Genomic DNA, 13,939 nt, shown 5'->3' with positions numbered 1-13,939 from the left:
TCGAGAATAGGGTCCCTGATCGACACCGGATTTCGGGGAAACGAACCACAACCTTATCAGTTACTAACACGTCGATCAATCTCTCTCGAATTGTCACCAGAGATTGCATACAGCAAGTTCTCTAGATGGACATGTACATCACGCTATTGCAAGAAAGAATATCACAAAAAAATCCGCTTACCCTCGGGAGCGTTGCATGCCTACACGCCAAAACGCATAACCACTGTTTTGTGCCTCTTTTTAGCAGCTACCAACTAAACATAGACAACTTCCGCCATCTGGTGTCTTTAAGGGGTAGCCGAACCTATAAAAAAAGCATTGCGCCGTAATTTTGGCGCGATTTTTTAAACCTGCATAAATTGAAACGCACCGCGGGGATATGCGTGACCATATGGTCACGCTGGTACCTAATGGGTTAACTAAGTTGGGTCCCTTTGCTAAATACACCGGCCGCGCGTGCCACAGCGCGAAGTCCGGATCCCACATGCTATCCGACTTCATGCAGCCAATCGATAGGCGCAAACTACGGCCTACACTCTGGGACTCCATCTCGTTGGACGTACAGTCGTCGGTTCCTTTCGGGCTGCCGCTGTTTGCTTCGTTGATGGGCGACATTTTCGCCCTGCGGAAATTGTAGCCACGCGCGATGAGGACAAAGGACTTCGATATTCACCCGTTTGGCTTTTTCCGCAGCCCTGATCATGTGTCCTCACGTATGAGCGGAGCGTTGGCGCGGGGCTACGTTTACACCCCATGACCAACCCGATCGAGCGCCAGATCGCTACGACCCGCCGCGGTGGCTCAGTGGCTAACGCGTTGCGCTGCTGAACAGTCGCGGTTTCGATTCCCGGCCGCGGCGGCCGCTTTTCTGATGGAGGTGATCAGCAAAGACGCCCGTGTGTACGAGATTTCGGCGCACGTTAAAGATCCCCAGGTGGTCAAAATTATTCCGGAGCCCTCCATTACGGCGCGCCTCATCGCCTGTGTTGCGTCAGCTCGTTAAACCCTACAATCAATCAATCAATCAATCAGATCGCTACACCTAACCCGGGCGAGCGCCGTCACCGCAGCCACGGAAAGGTCAGGCTTAGCGACGCTGTTTTTTCGACTCCCGGCTCGGCACCGAACTTGCCCGCGCGTCTCAGTAGCGGGCGGACGGGCGTCACGTCAGGCGGCGGGCCCAATAAGCCGGCGTGACACGGCAGGTAGACCCTCTCTCATGTCGAATGTCGGAGAGACTCCGCGAGGGAAGGGCAAGCCACTCAATCGGCGGCCTAGGGAACGACGCTAGCCTCACCATCGCCTACTGTAAATACAGGGGGCGATGGCCTCACGCACTTCGTTCTAGTATTCTTTCCCCGTGCCTTCGTCGCCGATAGTGACGGTTTGGAGGGGGGGGCAGGATGGCCGCCGACAAAAGCGAAACGGGGAATGCCGGTTACCATCCATGCGACCGCTGTTACGCGCTACGAAGCCGTTAGCCCTCTCCAGTTTGTCGCGCCAACGGCGTTACGGCCACTTTTGGCGCGAGCCTTTGCGCGCCCCTATCGCTGTTCCCGGCAGGTAGTTTTGGGTTTCGCCTTTCGTCTCCCATTTGCAGAACTCGCCTTTCGTCTCCCATTTGCAGAACTCGGCTCGGTCCCCAGCCCGGTTTTCTTCAGCTTCAGTGGCCGCACCGTACACGGTCCTTGCCACACGTCAGCCTGCATCGACCGGCGGCTTCAACGTCACCACTCGCCAGGGCGTTGGCACATCTTGTGAACTCGGATGCTCCGGCGCTTTCTCGGGGCACTCCCTGTGGCTGCTCCTTGGCGCCTCCACGGAGTGCACCCTGGCTGCTTCTTCGGGACGTTCAGCCGGTACGGCACCCTGCAGCTGCGGCTGCCTCCCACTTCCGGTGGCCCTCTCCTGCTGCAGCTGGTCGACCTACGCCTGGCGGCTTCAACCCTCGAGCCTGTTGCTCGAGAGGCCGGCGTGAACCTACCCCGCGGCTTGGGGGTGGCTCTCCGGTGTCCTGGCGAGGCATCTAGACGGCGCCTGCTCGTGCCGACCACTCTGGCGCTGTGTCGAACTCTGGAACGGCGTGTCTTCGAAATGTGGGCGTGTGTGTATCGGAGTGGACTCCAACGTGCGTAAATTCGCGGACTCCTTGGGCTGGGGATCCGTTGTGACCTCGTAGGGTAGGTGCTGCGCCTGGACTATCGAGATGGTCCGACCTTCAAACGAGCGCGCTTTCCCGCGCTGTATGTGACGACGCCTCGCGGGTCGACGCGCCGGCGGGCACCAACTGTCCCGCCACCGCTGTCGCTCCTCGCCCGGGAACATGCCTCCTCTCCCCGGCTCCTTATAAGCACGGAGCGTGCGCTTCGCGCTCTCTCTTGCTCAAACCCCACAGATAGGGGAGATGGCGAATGGAGGAGATCCGAGTCGGATAAGCGGGGCGCTGCCTGTCCCAGTTTGGCTCATCTCCTCCCCGCCGCGCCGTTCGGCCGGGGGCCTGCTTTTGGCCCTGCTCGCCCGCGCAGGGTAGGCCTACCCCTACCTTGCGAGTTGACCACGTGCAACCTCGGCCATGGTCGCCCGTTTGGGTGAGGTCTCAGGAAGCGCGTCGATACAACCCTGTCTTGGCGTTATTATGCACTGTACCACTCGGCCAATAAACTACCTGGTTCGCCCTGGCCCTTCGGAGCCTGTCGTCGCCTTTGTCGGTGAGTCGGACCCGTCGCGGCGTCTCCCACGTGGACGCCGCGAACCTCTCTGGGGCATTTTGGGTGGGTCATTTCCGGGCGTGGGGAAACACCCTGAACCCCACTTAGGCCCGCAAGGGACCATCGAGCCCACAAACTTCAGCACGACGTTGATCGCGTTCGCCGTACCGTATCTCGCTGTCAGCTTTTCGTTGTGCCTCGCTTCCCAATGACTACCCTTCGGACAACTAGCTCATGCAGTTTTCAGAGTGGAAACTTCATTGCTCGAAGATACCATACGTCCTCCGGAACGTCCGCGAAATCTATTATTAGGGGAAGTGGAACGTTTGCGTGTTCATGCCCTTGTTAATACGGGGTCCAGTGTTTCAGTTATTAGCGCTTTAAAAGTAAAGAACTCCTTACAGGGGGCCGTCTTTGTCTAGGGAAAATGGTGATGCGATTCGGCCTTCTAGCTACTGTAAAGAGCGGGTTACCATAGACGGGCCCCTACATTACATTCAGTGTGCAGTGTTGACTCTGTATATTAATCAAATCATTTAGGGCTGGGACTTTTTATCAGCGTCGTCTGGTCGAGAGTGGTCGACCACTCTCGACATGTGGTAGACACTTGAGTCACGGCCCGGGGGTTAAAAAGAAGGTCCCCTTCACCCCGAATAGCTGGTATGGCGCTAGCTACCACCCCCAAATGCAGGAAACAAAGGTATACCGTAACATAAATACCCGAAAAAGGGGTGGGGAAACAGCCCCGCCGGTAGCGTAGTGTTCATCGCACCAGACCGGTATTCTGGAGGTCGTGGGTTCGGATATCACCCCCGGCGGGCATTCTTTCACCACTTTCTTTCTGACGGGGGTGGGGGGTCTCGGGGGGGGGGGGGGGGGGTTTGGTGAAAATAAGACAGAAAATATGGGTTGGCACTCAAGAAAACCTCGGAAAGCAAAGGGGAGGTTGTGGTGGGTCATAGCAACAGATGAAGAATTTTTTGAGTGAGAAAGTGGTGAAAAATATATATATATATATATATATATATATATATATATATATATATATATATATATATATATATATATATATATATATATATATATATATAGATATATAGATATAGCGTTTGGAAATTAGGGACTCGTTAAGAAAATATGGTAGCCGAAGATAGCCGAATTGGTAAGGCATTCGAGATCTAATCGAAAGGCGTGGGTTACTCTGGGCGCGTGTTTTTCTTTCTTTCTCCCGTAATTAATAATAAAAAAAATAATAATGTAACGTCACTAACGGTAAAAAATACGCTAACCGTTCCCCTATGCCTTCTTTGACGTTGTAGACTGCCGGCATTTCTTCCTGTATTTCTTAACGAGCCTCTCATTTCCAAACGCTATTATCGTGCGAAAGCTTAGCGATGGCCGCGATTCTGGCAGCCTTGATGCCAAGGTAGCATAAGAGTGTTTCCCGCCAGTTACCCGCTTATGACAGGCTGTAGACGTTCGCATCACGCCCCGGAGGTTGAAAAGAAGGTCCCCTTCTCCCCGTGTAGTCTGAGTGGCGCTGGCTACCACCCTCAAGCGTCAGATGTACTTGTAGTAAATATAAATACCCCAGAAAGTGAAGGAACACACAGTCGCCCAGATAGCCGAATTGGTAAGGCATTCGAGATCCAATCGAAAGGCGTGGGTTCGGTCCCCACTCTGGGCGCGTGTTTTTCTTTCTTTGTCACGTAATTAATAATAATAAAAAATAATAATGTAACGTCACTAACGGTAAAAATACTCTAACCATTCCCCTATGCCTTCTTTGGCGTTGTAGACTGCCGGCATTTCTTCCTGTATATATATATATATATATACATACGAGAAGAAAAACTTCGAACAAGGTAAAAGCACGATTGTGGCCTACGTTTCAGCAAAGAGAACTTGCTTTCCTCATATATACATACATATATATATATATATATATAGAGAGAGAGAGAGAGCAGGATTGGCCACACTGGCGTAGTAACGGCCACAACCTCCCATGAATACGCCAATTAACCCTCGGCCCTCAGTCCCCAGCGGCTACAAAGCAACTGACCACGGCGGCGGTCAGACCTGTGACGCAGCAGAGGGGGCTAAGAATACCTGGATCCGGACAGGCCGCCAATGGAATCTGAACCTGGCAACGTTTAACGCGCGAACCTTATGTAGCGAAGCAAGTCTCGAGGTGTTGTTCGAGGAATTAGAGGGCATTAAATGGGATGCAATAGGGATTAGCGAGGTTAGGAGGGCAGGCGAAGCCTTTACGGTGCTGAAAAATGGACACGTCGTATGTTACCGTGGTCTAGAGGACAGAAGAGAACTGGGAGTGGGATTTCTAGTCAATAAAAGCATAACTGGCAACATAGACGAATATTATAGCATTAACGAAAGGGCAGCAGGTCTTGTAATTAGGCTCAATAAGAGGTACAAGCTCAAGGTGGTGCAGGGCTACGCGCCCACATCTAGCCACGACGACCAAGTAGTGGAACGCTTCTATGGAGATGTGGAATCGGCAATGGCTAAAGTAAAAACACAGTATACCGTAGTTATGGGGGACTTCAATGCCAAAGTAGGCAAGAATCAGGCTGGAGACAAGGCAGTTGGAAACTATGGTCTGGGATGTAGAAATAGCAGGGGGGGACCTACTAGTTGAGTTTGCAGAACGGAATAACCTACTCATAATGAATACCTTCTTCTGTAAACGGGAGAGTCGAAAGTGGACCTGGAGGAGCCCGAATGGGGAGCACAGAAATGAAATAGACCTCATATTATGCGATAACCCTGGCGCCGTGCAGGATGTGGAAGTGCTCGGAAGAGTAAGGTGTACTGACCACCGTATGGTAAGATCTCGAATTAGGCTAAATTTGAGGAGGGACGCAACAAGCTAGTAAGAAAGAAGCCGATAAACGAACTAACAGTAAGACGTTAAGTAGAAGAATTCAGGATCGCGCTGCAGAACCGATATTCCGCCCTTAACGAGGAAGCCGAGCCTACGACCCAGGAAGCCAGCGACAACCTTACACGCCTCATCACGGAGTGTGCAGTAGAAGTCGGGGGCACTATGGCTAGACAGGATACTGGCAAACTTTCACAGGAGACGAAAGATCTAATCAGGAAACGGCAAACTATGAGAATCTCTACCGCAGCTGACAGAATAGAACTAGCCGAGATCTCGAAGTTAATCAATAAGCGTAATACAGCTGACATAAGGAAGTATAATATGGAGAGGATCGAATACGCTGTAAAGAATGGAGGTAGCCTGAAAGCAGTGAAGAGACGTCTTGGCGTGGGGAAAAATCAGATGTATGCACTTAAGGATAAGCAAGGCAATGTCATCGCAAATAGGGATAAAATAGTCACAGTGGCCGAGGAGTTCTATAGGGATCTGTACAGTAGCCGGCACATACAGGATAATGCCGAACGAGACAGTAGTTCAGAGGAGATAGACATCCCACCAGTAACGACAAAAGAAGTAAGGAAGGCTTTGAAAGAAATGAAAGGGGGCAAAGCACCTGGTGAGGATCAGATAACAGCAGACCTCTTGAAGGATGGTGGAGAAATTGTACTTGAAAAACTGGCAAACCTGTATACGCAATGCCTAATGACCGCAATGGTACCCGAATCTTGGAAGAACGCGAACATCATCCTAATCCATATGAAAGGCGACATGAAGGACTTGAAGAATTACAGGCCGATCAGCTTACTGTCAGTCGTCTACAAGGTAATCGCTAACCGAATCTCTGCAACCTTAGATTTCAGTCAACCTAAAGAACAAGCAGGGTTCCGTAAAGGTTATTCAACAATGGACCATATTCACACGATCAATCAGGTGATAGAGAAGTGCGCTGAGTATACTGAACCCCTATATATAGCCTTCATAGATTACGAGAAAGCATTTGACTTGGTCGAAACCCTAGCAGTCATTCAGGCATTACGGAACCAGGGGGTAGATGAGCATTATTTAAGAATACTAGAGGATATCTACAATGGGTCTACAGCTACCATCATCGTCCATAGGGAGAGCAGTAAAATACCTATAAGGAAGGGTGTCAGACAAGGAGACACAATCTCTCCAATGTTATTCACAGCATGCTTACAAGAAGTGTTCAGAACGTTGGATTGGGAACAGGTGGGAGTAAGGGTTAATGGAGAATACCTCAGTAACCTCAGATTTGATGATGACGTTGCCTTGCTAAGTAACTCGGGGGACGAATTGCAAAGCATGCTTTCCGCACTGGGTGAACAGAGTAGAACCGTGGGCCTGAAAATTAATATGCAGAAAACTAAAGTAATGATCAATAACCTCGGGACAGCACAGCACTTTAAGATAGGTGGCGAGGCAGTGGAAGTGGTAAGCGAATATATCTACTTAGGCCAAGTTGTGACCCCAGATCCCAACCATGAGGCAGAGATAATTAGAAGGATCAGAATGGGGTGGGGTGCATATGGTTGACATTCTGAGATAATGAATAGCCGCCTACCATTGTTGCTGAAGAAGAAAGTGTATGACACCTGCATCTTACCGGTACTCACCTACGGGGCAGAAATTTGGAGGCTCACTAAGAGGGTTCAACTTAAATTGAGAACGACTCAGCGGGCAATGGAGCGGAAAATGATAGGTGTAACATTAAGGGACAAGGAGAGAGCGGAGTGTGTCAGGGAGCAAACTGGTGTTAAAGACATATTAGTAGAAATTAAGAAGAAGAAATGCACGTGGGCAGGGCATGTAATGCGAAGGCAAGATAACCGCTGGTCATTAAGGGTAACAGAGTGGATCCCTAGAGAAGGCAAGCGTTGTAGGGGGCGGCAGAAAGTTAGATGGGCAGATGAGATCAAGAAGTTTGCGGGGATAAATTGGTCACAGTTGGCACAGGACCGAGATAATCGGAGAATCATGGGAGAGGCCTTCGCCCTGCAGTGGGCGTAGATAGGCTGGTGATAATATATATATATATATATATATATATATATATATATATATATATATATATATATATATATATATATATATATATATATATATATATATATATATATGAGAAAATGGTGGACGCACGATCAAAAACAAAAAAAGTGGTTTACTGATGTTTCGACTAGAGGACCAGTCATCATCTTAAGTAACATACAACGCAGGAGCACGCAAGCTTATATAAGTGCAGAGGGTGTGCTGCAGTGCACCCTTGTTAACAACATTGGCTGGTTGGGGCGAGAGAACAGGGAAGGGAGGGCATTATACATGTGGCACTATACATGACGACAAATTCTTTTCTAAAAAGCCCAGCAATATACAACTTCATCCATCAAAAAAACTTCATCCATCAAGCCTCGATGTCCAATATGCACGCACAAGTCCACAACGGATACCGCGGTCAGTTCAGCCTCTGACTTTCGTCTACAAATCGGAGGAAACCTGAACTGTGATAGTTCCAATGTGGTATATTTGCTCGAGTGTTGGGTGTGCCACCTACAATACATCGGGCAAACACAAAAGTCGTTCAGAACTAGGTTTAATAATCACAAGTCACATTCCAAACTCTGCCATCTCTCCATTTGTCAAAACACGTTAACCTTCCTGGGCACTCTTTTGACCACCTCAGAGCCACGATATTACAATCTGGGTTTCGCTCTCACCATGATCGACTAATCCGCGTCAAGGTACCTCATTTACAAGTTCAAATCCGCATCCTCTGGCATTAATGAGAGTTTTGGGAAATTATCGTCTTTGGTGGGTACCTAAGCCATTTTCCAAAACCTTTTTCCTTTCTTTCTGTTTTTCTTTCTTTTTTTTGTGATGGATCGTCTCAGATTGGGTTAAAATTCAGAAAGATGTGGCGCTAAAAAATGTGGGGTATCAAACTGAGGGTCTCAAGTAGGGAAATCACGTGGGACAAACAGAAAAGTTACTCGTTGCTTGCTGAGGCACTTGTATTAGTTTTTATAAGCATTGGCTAGGTGGGCTGAGCTCTCATAGCTCGGAAAAGCACCACGCTATTGTTGTAAGCAATTACCGCCACCGTACCCAGCTCTTAACTTCCAGCATACACGCGTGTGCGTGTGCGGGTGGGAGGGCGCGTGCGCCGCGTGCGTGTGTGTGTGTGTGTGTGTGTGTGTGTGTGTGTGTGTGTGTGTGTGTGTGTGTGTGTGTGTGTGTGTGTGTGTGTGTGTGTGTGTGTGTGTGTGTGTGTGTGTGTGTGTGTGCGTGTGTGTGTGTGTGTGTGTGTGTGTGTGTGTGTGTGTGTGTGTGTGTGTGTGTGTGTGTGTGTGTGTGTGTGTGTGTCGTCAGTCATCTCTTCTTTCATTGTGTTTGACATGTAGTCATTGGAGAACTGCAGAGCCCGAGTTAATTCTTTTCCTTTGCATTGTTATCATGTGCTAGTTTTGATATCTTGCGCTGATTTCTTATTGTAATAAAATCAGTTCGCGCGCACACACAAACTGCGCTTGCTTATTTTTCTGAAGTGTTTTCCTTCTGTCGCAATGTCTGTTTATGTCTTGTTGGCTCTGTTGCCTCTCTAGCTCCTACACTCTAGCAAGGAGTTAATGTCTCACATATAATTGGCCAATTCTGGATTCGAGTGCACGCTGGTACACTGTGGGAAGGAAATTACGGAAATGAAACGCGGCCGCAAGGCTTATTCATAAACAAATGTGAAATTCGCCTTTCTGATAAGCTCTGATGCCCCCTGTAACCTATGGTCGTCCACAATTTCCACGACACCAGATGTGTCGAAGGATTTGCTTGTTTGTTGGGACACGGGGAAATGGAGGAAGTAACGTTTGAATGGCAGTTATTAGCAGAGAGTTTTTGAGTCTGGTGATTTAAGGTCGAGAGCTTGGTATAGCTTTTGTTTTTACCCCATGCCATCCTGCCTCGGTGATTCAGCAATTAGACGCCAATATTTTTATTACTATATACCGCATTGATGGACATCTCTGGACAAGCCTTCGCATGTATATAGCACAACTGCCTTAGGGGTTGGCAAGGAATTTTGGTTAAACCCAACCCAGCCATAAAAGAAAGACACCTTTTGCTATACCCTCATAACTATAACCAGAAATCATTTTTATATTTGTCCCACGTGATCCCCCTCGACGAGACCTTTAATTTGATAACCCACACACCCTAGCAGGATCATAAGGAATTCATACCGGTCAAACTAACCATGACTCATGACTGTAACAAAGACGGATTATTTAAATGTCCAACTTGATTCCCCTAACTCAAACCTTCGATTTCACACCCCACATACTTTAGCGGCCTTACCTTGAATTTAACCCAATGTATGACTCATAATGACTATCTCATGATTAAAACCACGAAGGCTTTTTTTTGTACCACATGATTCCCCTCGCCAACACCGTACATTTGATCCCTTACACGCCCTAGCGGGGTCACTTCTAATTTTAACCAAATATAAGACTCGCCATTACTATCTCACGGGTATAACCAGGAAGCATTTTTGTATTTTTCCACTGTGATTCCGCTCATCAAGACCATTAATTTGATACCCATCACATCCTCGAGGAATCAATTTGAATGTAAAACCAATCAATGTCTAACCATCACTATCTCATGATATAGCCATACCGCATTTTTGTCCCACGTGATTGCCCTCATCTGAACCTTCAATTTGATGCCCCGCACATCCAGTGGCGTCATTCTGAATTTTAACCTAATTTATGACCCAACTTGAGTATGTCATGATAATAATCAGGAAGCACGTGATTACCCTCATTGAGACCTTTAACTTGATACGCCACACGCGCTAGCGTAATGAACTGAAATTTTAACCGAATCTACAATTAACCATGACTACGTCATGATATAACCATAGCTCATATTTGCCCCGAATGATTACCCACATCGATACCTTGAATTTGATTCCCCACCTGCCCTCGCAGCGTCATTTTGAATTTTAACCCAATATATGACTCATTATAAAATGCCTGATAACTACAATCAGAAAGCATTTTTTATTTACCCCGTGTGATTCTAGTGGCATCCTAGTGGCATCAATTTTAATGTTAACCCAAACAATGACTAAGCATGACTATGTCATGATATAAGCATACCGCATTGTTGTCCCAGGTGATTTCCTTCATCGCAAACTTCAATTTGATGCCCCGCACACCCTAGTTGCGTAATTTTGAATTTTAACCCAATTTATTAGCCACCATGACTAATTCATGAAATATTCAGGGAGCCTTTTTGCATTTGTCCCACGTGACTCCACTCATCGAGACCTTTAATTTCATACGCCTCACGCCGTAGCACTATTAATTTGAATTTTAACCTAATCTATGACTAACCATGACAAGCTCATGATACTACTCTAACGTGTTTTTGTCCCACGTTATTTACCTTATCCAGACCTGGAATATGATTCCCCACACGCCCTCGCGGCATCATTTTGATTTTTAACCCAATGTATGACTTATTATGACTGCCTGGCTACTATGCACAGGAAGTATTTTTTTAATTGACCTCGCGTGATTCCGTTAATCGGGACCTTTCATTTGATACCTTACACGCCTTAGCGTCATCAATTTGACTTTTCAACCAATCTAATGCCGTCATTATTCTGTCTGAAGGGCCGTTGCCCAGTCAATTCAGCTAACTCATTTGAAGCAGCAGAAGGGACTGCTCCCGTCCCCTTTTCCCCCCAGCTCTCACCTCTTCCTTTGCGATCCCTAGTATATCAAGCCGTTAACAGTAGCAGGCGAACAGCCAGCAAGCAAGCGCCGCCGTGTGCTTTCCCACCACCCTTTCCCACCGTCTTAGTGAATCCATCAGGAGGAAAAGTTAAGGCAACCTTTTTTTATGACCTCACCAGTCAATTATCACTCACGCACCCAGCCGCGAAAACTTGGCATACTGCAATTGCTTAGGGTGATGAAAATTCAATATGAAACTAAAAAAAAAAAAAAAATCATACACCCCTCCCTCCGAATGGTGCGGATCGCGAATGGTGCCGTACACGCAGGTTACCTGAATTCCGAGCCCAGAGCGACGCATGAAACTTAACAGCCAACCATAGCTCCCTGCTAGGCTACTCATACGTACTCAAACTCAAATGGACTCAAAACTCAAAATGTACTCAAAACTCAATATGCACTCAAAACTCAATATGTACTCAAACTCAAAATGTACTCAAACTCAAAATGTACTCAGAACTCAAAATGAACTCAAACTCAAAATGTACTGAGACCTCAAAATGGACTCAATCTCTAAATGTATTCAGAACTCAAAATGGACTCAAACTCAAAATGTACTCAAAACTCAAAATGTACTCAGAACTCAAAATGAACTCAGAATTCACTAGGTCTCAGGCGTACTCAAACTCAATCGGACTCAAACTCAGTCGGGCTCACTCGGTTCAAACTCACTCAAGCTCACACTCACCATGCCATTTAGCCTCGCGCTCACTCAAACTCAGAGTGAGTCGGAATGAGTCTGAGTGAGTGGACTCATGAGTGAGTTCGCCGACCTCTGATATATATACATGTACATATATACATAGAGAAAAATATCTTTTCTGAATAATATTTAGTTGAAGGTTGGTTAAAGGGACTGAAAAGATGGTATATTTCAAGGGTGTTACCCCCAAAACCGGGTCCCAAAAACAGCTGACGCTGCTCATGAAGTTACAAGCTAGTTAGAGCTGCCTGCTATGTGTCGATACTAGTGGAATATGTAATGTTTGAGGTGTTCACCCAGAGGATATCTTCGGGCATCACCAGGTTTTGTACTAGACATTGGAATGTGTACAGTCATCGCTGTACACGGGCGGCAGCTTTCGCATTTTCATTGCCGACAATGCTGCGGTCACTGGGAAGCCACTGCAGGCTGACATCATTACCCGTCTGGGCAGCATGATTGTACTCCAATCTTATATCAGTCAGTAGCTGTTCGGGAGGTGCCTGGCAGCTAGGGCCATCCGCAAACATTCCCGGGTAATAAGAGTGCCTCAACTGTCCCAAGAAGCATTTACCTAGTAACGTATTGCTTCCCCTGACCTGCACCTGCCACTTCCCTTTTCGCTAAGCTTCCCACGGCGTGACGCAACTGTTTGCCGTCTGGAGCTGCGGGTGGCATTCACAAATGCTTACTCATACTTCATAGGAAATGCAGCAAGTGATGAGTATGAAATGCGCGGCACGCCGTAGATGATGTGCCACGTGTTATGCGAATGCCCACGCTACTTGCCTGAAAGAAGCTGTCGTCAGCACTAGGGATTCTGGACTCTTGGCGGCCATTCTCGGAGGAAAAGTTTCTATGTCGCTGGTCTTCTGTCATCAGCTCAGAAGGCGACAAAAAATTTTTACATTTCCTACGGGTGACGCACGTAAACACCATACTATAAACTCAAAGACTTCAAAGACAATCAGTGAGCTTCAACGTTTAGTGCTTCATCGCGGGGCGTACGGCCAGCTCCAACTTTCCTTCATTCATTGCTTTTAAATGCAGAGCATTTCAGTAACTCACGATGTCACCCGCGTTGGCGTCCGTAGTCCGCACGCTCACTGCGCATGCGCGTCGAGTCGAGGCGATAGCGAACACTCTCTCGCGAGGTGCATTGCATTGGATTCGAACACTCTCTCGCGAGGGGCATTGGATTGGATTGGATTGGATTGGATTGGCTTGGATTGAATTGGATTGGATTTGGATTGGATTGGATTAAAGTGGATTGTGTTGGATTGTGTTGCGTCATAGCCGCGGCACGTTGCGTCATAGCCGAGGCAGACGCGCTGGGGCCGGCGCATGTGCAGTACTCTCTCTCCCGCGGTTTCCTCTCCTTCGGGCGCGCTGCGCATATAACCGGTGTGCCGTTCTCCGGCGAAGCAACATCCGCGCTTGGCTCAAATAGCTAGAGTCCACGCCGCTTTACAAGTACGCCGACGTCGTCGACTGGGACCGGCTTACGCACTCCCCTCAACGTATATAAGCGGTGGAGCGCGCGTTCGGAATTCAGTCAAGGGCGTCTTTGCTTGGCTTTCGCTTGACGTAACGCTTTGCTTGACTCGAGTAGATGCGACGCATTTACTCGAGTTCCCCCCGTGGGAAGATGCGGGCGGCTTTCTCTTTTTCACCTATTTTCTTTTTCCCAAGTTCAGGATAGCAAATTCGGTTCTAGCGAGGTCAACTTTCCTGCCTTTCTTCTACATCCTTCGTTCCCGGTTTTGTATATGAGTGTGGGTGTTTTCCGGTATTGAGCACAGTTTGA

The 13,939-nt window shown here is 47.9% G+C and overlaps 1 protein-coding gene and 1 non-coding gene across 2 annotated transcripts in view; one reads left to right on the top strand and one right to left on the bottom strand.

The window, feature by feature from the left end:
- LOC144177755 (salivary peroxidase/catechol oxidase-like) overlaps window positions 1-13,939 on the bottom strand; it is a 280,303-nt gene that overhangs the window by 20,115 nt on the left and 246,249 nt on the right. The gene's annotated exons all lie outside the window — the stretch shown is intronic.
- Trnag-ucc (transfer RNA glycine (anticodon UCC)) lies at window positions 4,324-4,395 on the top strand. Its single transcript has one exon. It is a non-coding gene; the product is annotated as a tRNA-Gly (tRNA).

The sequence above is a fragment of the Haemaphysalis longicornis genome, unplaced genomic scaffold (genome assembly GCF_048455015.1).
Source record: "Haemaphysalis longicornis isolate Haplotype H1 unplaced genomic scaffold, Haemaphysalis longicornis Haplotype H1 scaffold_1, whole genome shotgun sequence".
NCBI classification, from domain to species: domain Eukaryota; kingdom Metazoa; phylum Arthropoda; class Arachnida; order Ixodida; family Ixodidae; genus Haemaphysalis; species Haemaphysalis longicornis.
This window is presented reverse-complemented; position numbering and strand designations above follow the sequence as displayed.